This window comes from Oncorhynchus nerka, unplaced genomic scaffold (assembly GCF_034236695.1).
Source record: "Oncorhynchus nerka isolate Pitt River unplaced genomic scaffold, Oner_Uvic_2.0 unplaced_scaffold_925, whole genome shotgun sequence".
Lineage (NCBI taxonomy): Eukaryota > Metazoa > Chordata > Actinopteri > Salmoniformes > Salmonidae > Oncorhynchus > Oncorhynchus nerka.
The window spans coordinates 99,868-117,500 of NW_027040376.1; the positions used below are offsets into that span (position 1 = coordinate 99,868).

Genomic DNA, 17,633 nt, shown 5'->3' on the forward strand with positions numbered 1-17,633 from the left:
GCTATAGGAGTAGATAAACACTGAGAGGTGGTAGGTAACCCAGGCTATAGAATTAAATAAACACTGAGAGGTGGTAGGTAACCCAGGCTATAGGATTAGATAAACACTGAGAGGTGGTAGGTAACCCAGGCTATAGGTGGTAGGTAACCCAGGCTATAGGATTAGATAAACGCTGAGAGGTGGTAGGTAACCCAGGCTATAGGATTAGATAAACACTGAGAGAGAGGTGGTAGGTAACCCAGGCTATAGGAGTAGATAAACACTGAGAGGTGGTAGGTAACCCAGGCTATAGGTGGTAGGTAACCCAGGCTATAGGATTAGATAAACACTGAGAGGTGGTAGGTAACCCAGGCTATAGGATTATATAAACACTGAGAGGTGGTAGGTAACCCAGGCTATAGGATTAGATAAACACTGAGGGGTGGTAGGTAACCCAGGCTATAGGATTAGATAAACACTGAGAGTTGGTAGGTAACCCAGGCTATAGGAGTAGATAAACACTGAGAGGTGGTAGGTAACCCAGGCTATAGGATTAGATAAACGCTGAGAGGTGGTAGGTAACCCAGACTATAGGATTAGATAAACACTGAGGGATGATAGGTAACCCAGGCTATAGGTGGTAGGTAACCCAGGCTATAGGATTAGATAAACACTGAGAGAGAGGTGGTAGGTAACCCAGGCTATAGGATTATATAAACGCTGAGAGGCGGTAGGTAACCCAGGCTATAGGATTATATAAACACTGAGAGTTAGTAGGTAACCCAGGCTATAAGATTGCCGTCCTCTATACAGTGGGATGTGCCTTTTACCCCTTTCAAAGGCACTTAAATATGTTGTCTCTCCCATTCACCCTCTGAATGGCAACACAGACACAATCCACGTCTCAATTGTCTCAAGGCTTAAAAATCCTCCTTTAACCTGGTCTCCTCCCCTTCATCTACACTGATTTGAAGTGGATTAAACAAGTGACCAATCAGGGATCATAGCATTCACCTGGTTTCACCTGGTAATTTTATGTTATGAAAAGAGCAGGTGTTCCTATTTCACTCCGTGTATAGTGCACTACTTTGGACCAGAACTTTAATGGCCCTAGCCAATAGTAGTAGGAAAAGGGGGCATTTTAGGACACGCTCACAGAGAACATGGAAATGCTGGTGAAAAGGGCACTGAGACCTGGAGAAATAACCTCCTTGGAGAATTCTCCTGCACAGAAAAAAAGCATTTTCTGCCCACGTAAATCCCACCTAGAGATGGAAAGAGAGGTGGAGAGAGAAATAGAGACAGAGAGGAATAGAGAGAGAGAGATCATGAGAGAGACAGGGGAGAGAGAGAGAGAGAGAGAGAGAGAGAGAGAGAGAGAGAGAGAGAGAGGGAGAGAGAGAGAGAGAGAGAGAGAGAGAGACAGAGAGAGAGAGAGAGAGAGCGGGAGAGAGAGAGAGAGAGAGAGAGAGAGAGAGAGGGGGGGAGAGAGGGAGAGAGAGAGAGAGAGACAGGGAGAGAGAGAGAGAGAGAGAGAGAGAGAGAGAGAGAGAGAGAGAGAGAGAGAGAGAAAGAAAGGGAGAAAAATACAGAAAGAGAAAGGTAGAGAGGGAGAGTGAGAAGAGAAAAGAGAGCGATATATGCAGAAAGAGAGGTTTTCCATGTTTTCAAATGTGCCACCCCTAGCCTGCGCTCCACAACAAGCATTCACTCTCATTACCTGAAGAAAGACTGGCCATTAAATTGAAATGTAATTTGGAAATTGTGTTTTAATGTAGCTATTCAGTCCGGCCGCCTCCATTGCCGGTTTCCGTTGGAACCTCTCCTCGCGGCCATTTAATTGAGCTAATGGAGGAAGCTGCTAACGGTCGGCTTTATCTCACACGGCTTTGGTGACATTTCATCAGGGCTGGTGGTTGATTATCCTCCAGACTGCCACCGTTGTGTTAAGGCCATAGTCATACAGTGTAGCAGCAACACACACTAAACACACACACACACTAAACACACACACACACTGTCACACTACACACACACACACACACTAAACACACACACACACACTCACACACAAAACACACACACTAAACACACACACTAAACACACACACACTAAACACACACACACACACACACACTAAACACACACACACACTAAACACACACACACACACAAACACACACACTAAACACACACAACTAAACACACACTCACACACAAAACACACACACTAAACACACACACACACACTAAAACACACACAGGTCACACATTAAACACACACATAAACACACACACACTGACACTCACACACAAAACACACACACTAAACACACACACTAAACACACACACACTAAACACACACACACTAAACACACACACACACACACACTGTAAACACACACACAAAACACACACACACACACACCCACACTCACTAAACACACCCACACTCACTAAACACACCCACACACTAAACACACACACACTCACTAAACACACACACCCACACACCCACTAAACACACACACACACACACACACTAAACACACACACACTCACTAAACACACACAAACACCCACACACTAAACACACACACACACACACAAACACACACACACTCACTAAACACACACAAACACCCACACACTCACACTAAACACACACACACTCACTAAACACACACAAACACCCACACACTAAAAACACACACACACACACACACACACACTAAACAAACACACACACACTAAACAAACACACACACACTAAACAAACACACACACACTAAACACACACACACACACTAAACACACACACACTAAACAAACACACACACACTAAACACACACACACTAAACAAACACACACACCCACTAAACAAACACACACACACACTAAACAAACACACACACACTAAAACACACACACACTAAACAAACACACACAACCCACTGAGGATAAAACAAACACACACACACACTAAACAACACACACACCCACTAAACAAACACACACACCCACTAAAAACAAACACACACACACACTAAAACAAACACACATTCACACAGTGAAACACACACACACTCCCTGTAATAACTACCTGAACACACACAAACACCCACACACTAAACACACACACACACACACACACTAAACAACACATAACACACTAAACAAATGAGGAGAGGTGACACTAAACACACACACACTAAACACACACACACTAAACAAACACACACACACACTAAACAAACACACACACCCTCAAAGCATATTGGACATGGTTGAGAAACAACCCCCCCCCCCAAAAACAAAACCACTGTGTAAATGTGTAGACTTCATCCCAGCAGACTGTGAATGATGCCGTCTGGGCAGAAGGAGGCATAATTCAACAGTAATAACCTGAGGTATTCATGAGGAGAGGTGAAGTATGTCTCTGTTAGAAACAGTCTACTGCCTCACCCTGTAATTCAACAGTAATAACCTGAGGTATTCATGAGGAGAGGTGAAGTATGTCTCTGATCCGTTAGAAACAGTCTGGGCCTACTGCCTCTCCCTGTAATTCAACAGTAATAACCTGAGGTATTCATGAGGAGAGGTGAAGTATGTCTCTGTTAGAAACAGTCTACTGCCTCTCCCTGTAATTCAACAGTAATAACCTGAGGTATTCATGAGGAGAGGTGAAGTATGTCTCTGTTAGAAACAGTCTACTGCCTCACCCTGTAATTCAACAGTAATAACCTGAGGTATTCATGAGGAGAGGTGAAGTATGTCTCCGTTAGAAACAGTCTACTGCCTCTCCCTGTAATTCAACAGTAATAACCTGAGGTATTCATGAGGAGAGGTGAAGTATGTCTCTGTTAGAAACAGTCTGCTGCCTCTCCCTGTAATTCAACAGTAATAACCTGAGGTATTCATGAGGAGAGGTGAAGTATGTCTCTGTTAGAAACAGTCTACTGCCTCTCCCTGTAATTCAACAGTAATAACCTGAGGTATTCATGAGGAGAGGTGAAGTATGTCTCTGATCCGTTAGAAACAGTCTACTGCCTCTCCCTGTAATTCAACAGTAATAACCTGAGGTATTCATGAGGAGAGGTGAAGTATGTCTCTGTTAGAAACAGTCTACTGCCTCTCCCTGTAATTCAACAGTAATAACCTGAGGTATTCATGAGGAGAGGTGAAGTATGTCTCTGTTAGAAACAGTCTACTGCCTCTCCCTGTAATTCAACAGTAATAACCTGAGGTATTCATGAGGAGAGGTGAAGTATGTCTCTGTTAGAAACAGTCTACTGCCTCGCCCTGTACGGACACCCACATGTCTGACACGGGTAATGGGACTGGGTTCATACACACTTCTATCTGCGGTCGGGTTATTACCGGGGGATCAAGCAGACATAAAAGTTTCATTTTTTTAACTAGTTCTTCTGAATAACATAAATATATGCATGTGAGAGAACACACACACACACACACACAGCATAAACGCGACCATAATCAATCAGTCAGGTCTGAGCTCCATTTCCTACATATCAAATCATTATATCAAACACCATCTGTCCTGAAAGAGATGATCTAACAACTTTATTATGTTATCATAGGACACACACACACAGACACACACACACACACCCCACAAGTTAAACTTGTTCTCGGGAAAATGGTAGTCTATGTTAATTAATACATAAATAGGCTATAAAATATGAACTAACACCACGTGGTGAAAAACGGAACGATCAGTCTAGCTCAAAATAGGCAACCAAATATAGTCCTAAACAGCTGCTAGGTAGATAGGTTCAAATCAAAACCGTGTCTGTTTTTGAATGTTTGAAAATGGAAAGCAGAGGTACCGAAGGACTATCCATTCTGTTCGTGTCGGTTGCGCCTAGGGACCACCTACCAATCTGTATTCTGTCAACTGGTTTTTAAATCCCTCCCTTGTTACGGACACGGTGAAATCCTATAGGCCGAGAGTCGTACCCACCTCTTCAAATCTATTGGTTAGCGTTGCATCGGTAGGAATGTTTAACGCACCATGAGTTGAGCAGAGTTTAGTCCGAGAGAAGCGGTGCGACGGGAATGAACAGACCCGCACGCGGGTAACATAATAATCCAACCGTCAGTTTTCTTTATAAACATTTTAAATTTTTTATGACAAGGACAATTTACAGGCTACCTACGTTTACAGACAATATGACAATCAACTGTGGAACGTTTTGAATAGGACTGTTATTATTGCGACATTGACCAGAACCCACCGCTGTCTGTCTTTTAAAACGGAGAGTGAGAACCGACAAGGACGTGCCGCTATACGGGAACGTGTAACACGGGCATCAGTGCAGCTCACCGGACCGGTAAACACGTCTCTAATAACCACCGTGGATCTTTATTTTCCATTTGGAATCTTCACAGCTCTTCTCTCAGAAACATTCTCCTCGAAGAATCCGGTGACTCACCGCGAGGGGAAGGCAAGCCTCTGCATTCTAATCAGCCGCACCGGGAGAACGGAGAGGAGAACGGAACGAGCTCATTGACATTACAGTCATACTTTTTGTGGAGCACTTCTACTTCGGTAGCTGAACCCGCACCACTCGCAGCGCTGCTAGTCTGCGTCGGTCGGAGCTGGTTGCTGGCTTCATTCTCACCACCCGGAGAAGGAATAGTAGGGTGACAGACCAAGCGACGGGATTGGGTTTTAACATAAACCAAAACCAGGGATTATTTCTATTTTGTATTTAACCTGATACCTTTCGGTAAGTGGATGTGTTTTACCCCTCCTCTGGTCTACTGTCGTAGCGCAGGTGTTTCCTATAGGATTGATATTCTCACCAGGCAGGCTATAAGGCGTTTCAAACGGATAACGGGAGTTTTTACCAAACCTCTCCTGTCTCTCGGTGTTGATGCAACAGCTTCTGAGACGCCACGAGCCTCGCCAGCCCAGAAGAGCTGGAACGGAATAAATAGGAGGCTTGATTCTAGTCTTGTTTTGTGTCTCGCTAGTTATGATTTCCCTTTGGATCGTTTTAAATAGGCGGATTATGCTAATTTGGTAATGCGTGTAAGAAGCTCATTTTAACGCGTTCCTATTCATAAGGGTTACTCAAATCGGGCGGCTATATACCTATTGATTTAGATTTGGCTATACATTTGTCTGTTTCTTTAGTTATAAACTGCCGAATGTGTCACAGGGAAAAAATGACATATTTATTCATACTTATGACCGTTGTCATCTACATCCTAATAACCAATTTGAATATCCTACTGAAGCGCATGTGTCAGATTTCCTATAACACACGGGTAGTTTATAGATGACATATCCATACGATCAAAAGGACAACAACACAAAGCAGTATTGTGTATCATTAGCACTGCGCCTCCCCGACGCTTCTCAAGGTTACCTAATTGACAGGCTATCCCCATCCATTGTGGCAATGATTTACGCATTAGTTGTTCGTTTCATGTTGAAGGACTCAGTCACTGCATATTCACCCATAGCTAAGGATATAATTATCAAGTCAAGGCGGTTCATTATGTCTAGTATATTGATATATAAATACACTTTATTAACATATAATAATATTCCCCCCCTTTGTGTTTCAGGCAAGAGAGCGACAGAGAGAGAGCACGGGAACGGCATAACGGCTTTCTATCCGGTTGGAGACAGACCGGGTTACGATTATTCCTGAGATGAGCCCTAGGCGTTCAACTGAATTTAAATTAGGTGTCCACGAGCACCAGCGTTTTCTATAAGGGAAAGGAGAGCGAGAGAGAGAGAGAGAGAGAGAAAAGGGAATTTAAATCGGTGCTCTAGAATGACTTCTACATTCCACGATGAACGGAACTGTGTGTTTGATCCTGAATGGTAGAAATCACCCATTTTGTGTCGGAGAAATCAACAGGTCGGAGTCGGAGGCGTAAAAAACAAAACCGCTCGAAATTAAAAAACCTCTCACCGAAGGATGTATCTTTCCATTTTATTTTTCCTTCTCCTTTGGGCTCAAGCCCTGGCTTTGAAAAACTTGAATTATTCCGTTAACGAAGAGCAAGGACCGGGGACGGTTATAGGCAACATTGCTAAAGATGCTAAACTCGGTCTCGGGCAAGGAGGACAAGGGAAAAAATCTAACTTCAGAGTTCTGGAGAATTCAGCACCGCATCTCATCGATGTGGACCCGGAGAGCGGGCTGCTCTATACCAAGCAGCGCATCGACAGAGAAACACTGTGTCGGCGGAACCCCAAATGTCAGCTCTCCATGGAGGTATTTGCTAACGACAAAGAGATCTGCATGATTAAGGTGGATATAGTCGACATCAACGACAACTCGCCCACGTTCCCTTCCGATCAGATTGATATTGACATTTCTGAGAACGCAGCCCCGGGCACCCGCTTCCCGCTGACTAGCGCTCATGACCCGGACGCTGGGGAGAACGGGTTAAAAACCTACCAGATCACACGAGACGACTACAATCTGTTTTCTCTGGATGTAAAATCCCGCGGGGACGGAACTAAATTTCCCGAGTTAGTTATTCAACGGCCGTTAGACCGGGAGGAACGTAACCATCACACCCTCATCCTGACCGCTACGGACGGCGGGGAGTATCCCAGATCAGGAACCATGCAGATTAATGTGAAAGTTATTGACTCTAACGATAACAGCCCTGTGTTTGAACAGCCCTCTTATGTGGTAGAAATCCCAGAAAACTCCCCACCTGGGAAAGTATTGATAGATTTAAATGCCACAGACCCAGACGAGGGTTCCAATGGTCAGGTGGTTTATTCATTCAGTGGTTACGCCCCGGATAGAATCAGAGAACTCTTCTCTATAGATTCTAGAACGGGACTCATAAAAATACAAGGAGAGATTGACTACGAGGAGAACCCTATTATAGAAATAGATGTTCAGGCTAAGGATTTAGGCCCTAACCCCATCCCAGGCCACTGTAAAGTAACTGTGAATGTGATTGACAGGAATGACAACTGGCCCTCCATAGGGTTTGTGTCTGTGAGGCAGGGGGCCATTAGTGAAGCAGCCCCACCAGGCACGGTCATCGCCCTGGTCAGAGTCACGGATAAAGACTCTGGGAGAAACGGGAAACTCCAGTGTAGAGTCTTGGGAACGTTCCGTTTAAACTAGAGGAGAACTACGACAACTTCTACACCGTGGTGACGGACAGGCCTCTGGACAGAGAACAGCAGGACGAGTACAACGTCACCATCGTCGCCAAGGACAACGGCACGCCGCCCCTTAACTCCACCAAGTCGTTCACGGTGAAGATTCTAGACGAGAACGATAACGTTCGCGTTTCACCAAAGCTGTGTATCTGCTCCAGGTGCCGGAGAACAACATCCCCGGGAGTATCTGGGTTCCGTCCTCGCTCTAGACCCGGACCTGGGCCAGAACGGAACCGTGTTCTACTCCATCCTCAACTCCAACGTGAGCGGAGGAGACGTCAACACCTTCGTGAACGTGAACGCGGCCAACGGGGCGATCTACGCCGTGAGGTCATTCAACTACGAACAAATCAAATTCTTTGATTTTAAGGTCTTGGCGAAGGATGCCCGGGTCTCCTCACCTGGAGAGCAACACCACGGTCAGGGTCAGCGTCTTAGACGTTAACGACAATATCCCCGTCATCGTTCTCCCGCTGCTCCTGAACGACACGGCGGAGATCCACGTGCCGCGGAACGTCGGCGTAGGTTTACGTCGTCACCACGGTGAGGGCGGTCGACAACGATTACGGCGAGAGCGGGCGGTTGACCTACGAGATCTCCGACGGTAACGAGGAGCATCTGTTCGAGATGGACCCGGTGACGGGCGAGGTACGGACCGCCCACCCCTTCTGGGAGGACGTCAGCCCCACGGTGGAGCTGATCGTCAGGGTGATGGACCACGGGAAGCCCACCCTCACCACCGCCGCACGCCTCATCGTCAAGGCCTACAGCGGACCGCTGCCGGGCGGCGAGCCCCACATCAACGAAGAGCATCACAACTGGGACACCTCGCTCCCTCTCATCGTCACCTTATCCATCATCTCTATGATGCTGCTGGCTGCCATGGTAACCATCGCCGTGAAGTGCAAACGGGAGAACAAGGAGATTAGGACGTACAACTGCCGCATCGCGGAGTACTCTCACCCGCAGCTGGGCAAAGGCAAGAAGAAGAAGATCAACAAGAATGACATCATGCTAGTTCAGAGCGAGGTGGAGGAACGGGACGCCATGAACGTCATGAACGTGGTGAGCTCCCCGTCGCTCGCCACCTCCCCCATGTATTTCGATTACCAGACGCGGCTGCCGCTGAGCTCGCCCAGGTCGGAGGTCATGTACCTCAAGCCCACGGCCAACAACCTGTCGGTGCCCCAGGGACAGGGCCACGGCGTCGGCTGTCACACGTCCTTCACTGGCCCGGTGACTAACACCACAGATACCCCCAGTAGCAGGATGTCCATTATACAGGTAGGAACAAGAAACCATTCAACTAGGGTTTTATTGATTCATGTGAACCTTTGTTTGTTTAGGTGACCAGGGAAGTCACGTTAAGATTCAAATTCCTTTCTTGTTGGAATGGAAATTTGTGTTTGGCTTTACATGTGTCTGACACAGCAAACAGACAGAAAGCAGGACAGCATTGTGATTATCCACCATATTCCTTCCTCCTACCCCTCATCCATCTCCTCTGCTTCAGATCTTTTCCCTCTCTACTTAATGGACTGATGTACTGGAGTGTAGGTATAGTGTAACACGAGTGAGAGAGAGATGGAGATATGGAAAGAGAGAGAGAGAGATAGAGATGGAAATATGGAAAAAGAGAGGGAAGGAGAGAGGGAGAGTTGGAGATATGGAAAGAGAGAGAGAGAGAGAGAGAGAGAGAGAGAGAGAGAGAGTTGGAGATATAGAAAGAGAGGGAGAGAGAGAGAGAGAGAGAGAGAGAGAGTTGGAGATATAGAAAGAGAGGGAGAGAGAGTTGGAGAGTTGGAAAGAGAGAGAGAGACACAGAGAGAGAGATAGTTGGAGATATGGAAAGAGAGGGAGAGAGAGATAGTTGGAGAGTTGGAGATATGGAAAGAGAGAGGGACAGAGTGAGAGAGAAAGAGAGGTGGGGTGCATGGCGACAGGCAGGTCATGCTGCACACCGTGGAGAGAGAGAGAGAGAGAGAGGGACAGGGAGAGAGAGAGGGACAGAGAGAGAGAGAGGGACAGGGAGAGAGAGAGAGAGAGGGACAGGGAGAGAGAGAGAGGGACAGGGAGAGAGAGAGAGAGAGGGACAGGGAGAGAGAGAGAGGGACAGGGAGAGAGAGAGAGAGAGGGACAGGGAGAGAGAGAGAGGGACAGGGAGAGAGAGAGAGAGAGGGACAGGGAGAGAGAGAGTGGAGCCGGTGACATCATGACAAATCGATTCTGTTTAATATTTAGGAAGATGTATCATGTGTTGAAATCCAGACCTCTTCAACCAGACGTCATCCCACGGCCGTTTTATTACAGAATTACACTTTAATGCATCTCTCTGTGACGGTGTGATTTTGTTGTTTTGTTGTTTTGTTGTTTTGACAATATCGCGATGTTATTTCTTTGCACTGGTTGGCTGTGTCTTGTTATTTCTTTGCACTGGTTGGCTGTGTCTTGTACCAAAAACTCCAGTATTTTTCCTTCATAGCTTGTTCTCTATCTTCTTTTTATTAACGAGGGAGACCATTTGTTTCCTCATCCTCTCTCTTGTCCCTCGGGAGCAGACATAGTGGTGAGCGATATGTTTGGAACATCAAATCGCAGTTTCCAAATTTGAATACATGTAGAATAGTGAGAATCGCAGTACGTAGGGCCTCGACACACAGTACGTATGGCATCGACACACAGTACGTATGGCATCGACACACAGTACGTATGGCATCGACACACAGTACGTATGGCATCGACACACAGTACGTATGGCATCGACACACAGTACGTATGGCATCGACACACAGTACGTATGGCATCGACACACAGTATTACACATAGTGTTCGATATTACCTATAGTGTTCCATATTAATAACTGTTCTATCAGGGTTCTATCTGATAGGTTATTGGGTTCTAATAGATACATTATTGGGTTCTAATAGATATATTATTGGGTTCTAATTGATATATTATTGGGTTCTATCTGATATATTATTGGGTTCTATCTGATATATTATTGGGTTCTATCTGATAGATTATTGGGTTCTAACTGATAGATTATTGGGTTCTGACTAATATATTATTGGGTTCTATCTGATAGATTATTGGGTTCTAATTTATGTTATTGGGTTCTAACTGATATATTGTTTGGTTCTAATTTATATATTATTGGGTTCTAATTGATATATTATTGGGTTCTATTTGATAGATAATTAGGTTTTAACTAATATGTTATTGGGTTCTAACTGATATATTATTGGGTTCTAACAGAGATTATTGGGTTCTATCGGATATATTATTGGGTTTTATTGGAAATATTTTTGGGTTCTATCTGATATATTTTTGGGTTGTAACTTATATATTATTGGGTTCTATTGGAAATATTATTTGGTTCTAGCTGATATTATTGGGATCTATCTGATATATTATTGGGTTCTATCTGATATATTATTGGGTTCTAACTGATATATTATTGGGTTCTAACTGATAAATTATTGGGTTCTAACTGATATATTATTGGGTTCTATCTGATATATCATTGGGGTGTAACTGTATAAACCCACTGTATGTCAACTAACCCCTCCCTGAGAAGACTTGGAAGTCCATCAGCTTAGTCTTTATCCATGTGTAATCTGCAGGGTCTCATAGTTCTACCTGTTGTACTACTACAGTGTCTTAATCAGGACTTTAACCTCGTCTGACATGTCTTTAAACAGGCTTAGTGCCACAGACAGAGAGAGACACACTGGAGGGATGAGGGGGCTAAGCCAAATCACCCCCTCAGTCCTCACAAAGAGGGTTTAACTGGGAACAGAGAAGAGCAGAGATTTCCAGAAAAATACACAGCAGTAGTATCTGTAGCATGTAGCATGTGGCTAGCTGGGGGCTCACAGCAGTAGTGTCTGTAGTCTGTAGCATGTGGCTAGCTGGGGGCTCACAGCAGTAGTGTCTGTAGTCTGTAGCATGTGGCTAGCTGGCGGCTCACAGCAGTAGTATCTGTAGTCTGTAGCATGTGGCTAGCTGGCGGCTCACAGCAGTAGTATCTGTAGTCTGTAGCATGTGGCTAGCTGGCGGCTTACAGCAGTAGTATCTGTAGTCTGTAGCATGTGGCTAGCTGGGGGCTCACAGCAGTAGTGTCTGTAGTCTGTAGCATGTGGCTAGCTGGCGGCTCACAGCAGTAGTATCTGTAGTCTGTAGCATGTGGCTAGCTGGCGGCTCACAGCAGTAGTATCTGTAGTACATTTACATTACATTTAAGTCATTTGGCGGCTCTTACAGCAGAGCGACTATCTGTGCAGTCTGTAGCATGTGGCTAGCTGGCGGCTCACAGCAGTAGTATCTGTAGCATGTAGCATGTGGCTAGCTGGGGGCTCACAGCAGTAGTATCTGTAGTCTGTAGCATGTGGCTAGCTGGGGGCTCACAGGTAGTATCTGTAGTCTGTAGCATGTGGCTAGCAGGGGGTTTCTGGGGCTGGCGGCTCACAGCAGTTTCTGTAGCATGTAGCATGTGGCTAGCTGTACAGGCTCACAGCAGTAGTATCTGTAGTTCTGCATGGGCTGCTGGGGCTGCAGGATCTGTAGCCTGTAGCATGGCTAGCTGGGGGCTCAGGTCATTTTCAGTTCGGTGTCAATGACTCAGGTCATTTCTGGAGTTTCTAGGTATATCAGACCAACGTTCATTTCTATTCTGCTGGACTGCTGAGGTGGGATCATTGTGATGGTTGGCGAGGCGTTTCTAAGAGGCTGCCTGTTTCAGCCCCTCTCAGGATATCCCACATGCCTCTAATTGTCAGGCAGCTGCAAAGGTGACTCAGAAACCGTTGATGCTTTCTAAAGGGGGAGGGGTTTCACTGCTGGGGTTTCTGCTGCCTCTAAGGCTCTAGTGTACAGGTGACTCAGAAACCGTTGATGCTTTCTAAAGGGGAGGGGTTTCTAAAGAGGGAGGGGTTTCTGCTTCCTCTAAGGCTCTAGTGTACCCAGGTGACTCAGAAACCGTTGATGCTTTCTAAAGGGGAGGGGTTTCTAAAGGAGGAGGGGTTTCTGCTTCCTCTAAGGCTCTAGTCTAAAGGTGACTCAGAAACCGTTGATGCTCTCTAAAAGGGGAGGGGTTTCTAAAGGGGAGGAGTTTCTAAAGGGGAGGGGTTTCTGCTTCCTCTGAGGCTCTAGTGTAAAGGTGAGGTATTATATCAGACTGCAGGCCAAATGCTCTTCTCTCTCCTCCTCCTCCTACCCTCCTACCAGACCCCTGACCCCCCCTGTTGACCCTACCAGACCCACTAGTTGACCCTGTACCAGACCCACTAGTTGACCCTGTACCAGACCCACTAGTTGACCCTGTACCAGACTGTTGTGTTGTGTCCCTTCCTTACATTAGTCATACATGCCGTTGTATTGAATTATTTATGAGAGAGAGAGAGAGAGAGAGAGAGAGAGAGGAGAGAGAGAGAGAGAGAGAGAGAGAGAGAGGAGAGGAGAGAGAGAGAGAGAGAGAGAGAGAGAGAGAGAGAGGAGAGAGAGAGGAGAGAGAGAGAGAGAGAGAGGAGAGAGAGGAGAGAGAGAGAGAGAGAGAGAGAGAGAGGAGAGAGAGAGAGAGAGAGAGAGAGAGAGAGAGAGAGAGAGGAGAGAGAGGAGAGAGAGAGAGAGGAGAGAGAGAGAGAGAGAGAGAGAGAGAGAGAGAGAGAGAGGAGAGAGAGAGAGAGAGAGAGAGAGAGAGAGAGAGAGAGAGAGAGAGAGAGAGGAGAGAGAGAGAGAGAGAGAGAGAGAGAGAGAGAGAGAGAGAGGAGAGAGAGAGAGAGAGAGAGAGAGAGAGAGAGAGAGAGAGAGAGAGAGAGAGAGAGAGAGGAGAGAGAGAGGAGAGGAGGAGAGAGAGGAGAGAGAGAGGAGAGAGAGAGAGAATCAGCTTTCATCTGAGGACATAAAGGTAGTTTTTATTTTTCCTCTCTCTCTCTCAAATAATTTTAAGGACTTCTTTAACATTGCCAAAGCAAGTGAAGTAGATAATAAACAAAAGTGAAATTAACAACAAAAATGAACAGTAAACATTACACTCAGAAGTTTCAAAAGAATAAAACATGTCAAATGTCATATTATATATATATACACTGTTGTAATGATGTGCAAATAGTTAAAGTACACAAGGGAAAATAAATAAACATAAATATAGGTTGTATTTACAATGGTGTTTGTTCTTCACTGGTTGACCTTTTCTTGAGGCAACAGGTCACAAATCTTGCTGCTGTGATGGAACACTGTGGAATTTCACCCAGTAGATATGGGAGTTTATTGGGTTGGTTTTCAAATTCTCTCTCTGTCTCTGTCTCTGTCTCTCTCTCTCTCTCTCTCTCTCTCTCTCTCTCTCTCTCTCTCTCTCTCTCTCTCTCTCTCTCTCTCTCTCTGTGTGTGGACAGTAACCTGAAGCTAGGCAGAGCAGAGTGGTGTGGTAGAAACATCAGGAAACAAAGACAGAATCCCTCCTCTATTGATCCAGAGCCACTCTGCCTGTCTGTCACTACAGCCTGGTGGGGAGGGAGGAGGTGGGGAGGGAGGAGGAGGTGGGGAGGGAGGAGGAGTTGGGGAGGGAGGAGGAGGTGGGGAGGGAGGAGGAGTTGGGGAGGGGGAGGAGGTGGGGAGGGAGGAGGAGGTGGGCAGGGAGGAGGAGTTGGGGAGGGAGGAGGAGGTGGGGAGGGAGGAGGAGTTGGGGAGGGAGGAGGAGGTGGGGAGGGAGGAGGAGTTGGGGATGGAGGAGGAGGTGGGGAGGGAGGAGGAGGTGGGGAGGGAGGGAGGAGGAGTTGGGGAGGGAGGAGGAGGTGGGGAGGGAGGAGGAGTTGGGGAGGGAGGAGGAGTTGGGGCGGGAGGAGGAGTTGGGGAGGGAGGAGGAGGTGGGGAGGAGGTGGGGAGGGAGGAGGAGTTGGGGAATAAAATACACAAAGAAATAAGGAAGTAATATCCTGTCCATCGCACGTCTGCACAAGGACATCTTAAGTTGCTCTCTCCCTCTCTTCCTCCTCTCTCCTTTCACCCTTCCCTCCTTCCATGCCTCTTTCTCTCTGATCCCCCTTCACCGAGCGTGCTGCCCCTACAGCTCTACAGGATACAAGAACCAGTCAGTACTACCTCACCCCTCCACAGTACTACAAGACCCAGTCAGTACTACCTCAACCCTCCACAGTACTACCAGACCCAGTCAGTACTACCTCACCCCTCCACAGTACTACAAGACCCAGTCAGTACTACCTCAACCCTCCACAGTACTACAAGACCCAGTCAGTACTACCTCAACCCTCCACAGTACTACAAGACCCAGTCAGTACTACCTCAACCCTCCACAGTACTACAAGACCCAGTCAGTACTACCTCAACCCTCCACAGTACTACTAGACCCAGTCAGTACTACCTCACCCCTCCACAGTACTACAAGACCCAGTCAGTACTACCTCAACCCTCCACAGTACTACAAGACCCAGTCAGTACAACCTCACCCCTCCACAGTACTACCAGACCCAGTCAGTACTACCTCAACCCTCCACAGTACTACAAGACCCAGTCAGTACTACCTCACCCCTCCACAGTACTACAAGACCGAGTCAGTACTAACTCAACCCTCCACAGTACTACCAGACCCAGTCAGTACTACCTCAACCCTCCACAGTACTACAAGACCCAGTCAGTACTAACTCAACCCTCCACAGTACTACAAGACCCAGTCAGTACTAACTCAACCCTCCACAGTACTACAAGACCCAGTCAGTACTACCTCAACCCTCCACAGTACTACAAGACCCAGTCAGTACTAACTCAACCCTCCACAGTACTACAAGACCCAGTCAGTACTACCTCAACCCTCCACAGTACTACAAGACCCAGTCAGTACTACCTCAACCCTCCACAGTACTACAAGACCCAGTCAGTACGAACTCAACCCTCCACAGTACTACAAGACCCAGTCAGTACTACCTCAACCCTCCACAGTACTACAAGACCCTGTCAGTACTAACTCAACCCTCCACAGTACTACAAGACCCAGTCAGTACTAACTCAACCCTCCACAGTACTACAAGACCCAGTCAGTACTACCTCAACCCTCCACAGTACTACAAGACCCAGTCAGTACTAACTCAACCCTCCACAGTACTACAAGACCCAGTCAGTACTACCTCAACCCTCCACAGTACTACAAGACCCAGTCAGTACTACCTCAACCCTCCACAGTACTACAAGACCCAGTCAGTACGAACTCAACCCTCCACAGTACTACAAGACCCAGTCAGTACTACCTCAACCCTCCACAGTACTACAAGACCCAGTCAGTACTAACTCAACCCTCCACAGTACTACAAGACCCAGTCAGTACTAACTCAACCCTCCACACCAAGACCGAGTCAGTACTAACTCAACCCTCCACAGTACTACCAGACCCAGTCCTCAACCCTCCACAGTACTACAAGACCCAGTCAGTACTAACTCAACCCTCCACAGTACTACAAGACCCAGTCAGTACTAACTCAACCCTCCACCAAGACCCAGTCAGTACTACCTCAACCCTCCACAGTACTACAAGACCCAGTCAGTACTAACTCAACCCTCCACAGTACTACAAGACCCAGTCAGTACTACCTCAACCCTCCACAGTACTACAAGACCCAGTCAGTACTACCTCAACCCTCCACAGTACTACAAGACCCAGTCAGTACGAACTCAACCCTCCACAGTACTACAAGACCCAGTCAGTACTACCTGAACCCTCCACAGTACTACAAGACCCTGTCAGTACTAACTCAACCCTCCACAGTACTACAAGACCCAGTCAGTACTAACTCAACCCTCCACAGTACTACAAGACCCAAGTACTACCTCAACCCTCCACAGTACTACAAGACCCAGTCAGTACTAACTCAACCCTCCACAGTACTACAAGACCCAGTCAGTACTACCTCAACCCTCCACAGTACTTCAAGACCCAGTCACTACCTCAACCCTCCACACTCAAGACCCCCTCCACAGTACTACAAGACCCAGTCAGTACTACCTCAACCCTCCACAGTACTACACCCAGTAACTCAACCCTCCACAGTACTACAAGACCCAGTCAGTACTAACTCAACCCTCCACAGTACTACAAGACCCAGTCAGTACTACCTCAACCCTCCACAGTACTACAAGACCCAGTCAGTACTACCTCAACCCTCCACAGTACTACAAGACCCAGTCAGTACTAACTCAACCCTCCACAGTACTACAACCCTCCACAGTCCACAGTACTACAAGACCCAGTCAGTACTAACTCAACCCTCCACAGTACTACAAGACCCAGTCAGTACTAACTCAACCCTCCACAGTACTACAAGACCCAGTCAGTACTAACTCAACCCTCCACAGTACTACAAGACCCAGTCAGTACTAACTCAACCCTCCCCAGTACTACAAGACCCAGTCAGTACTAACTCAACCCTCCACAGTCTACAAGACCCACTACAAGACCCAGTACTCAACCCT

General features: G+C 46.8%; 1 pseudogene; it reads left to right on the forward strand.

Moving 5' to 3' along the window:
* Positions 1-5,050: 5,050 nt before the first annotated feature.
* The window catches only part of LOC135570691 (protocadherin-17-like), a 78,750-nt pseudogene continuing 66,167 nt past the window's right edge, over positions 5,051-17,633 (forward strand).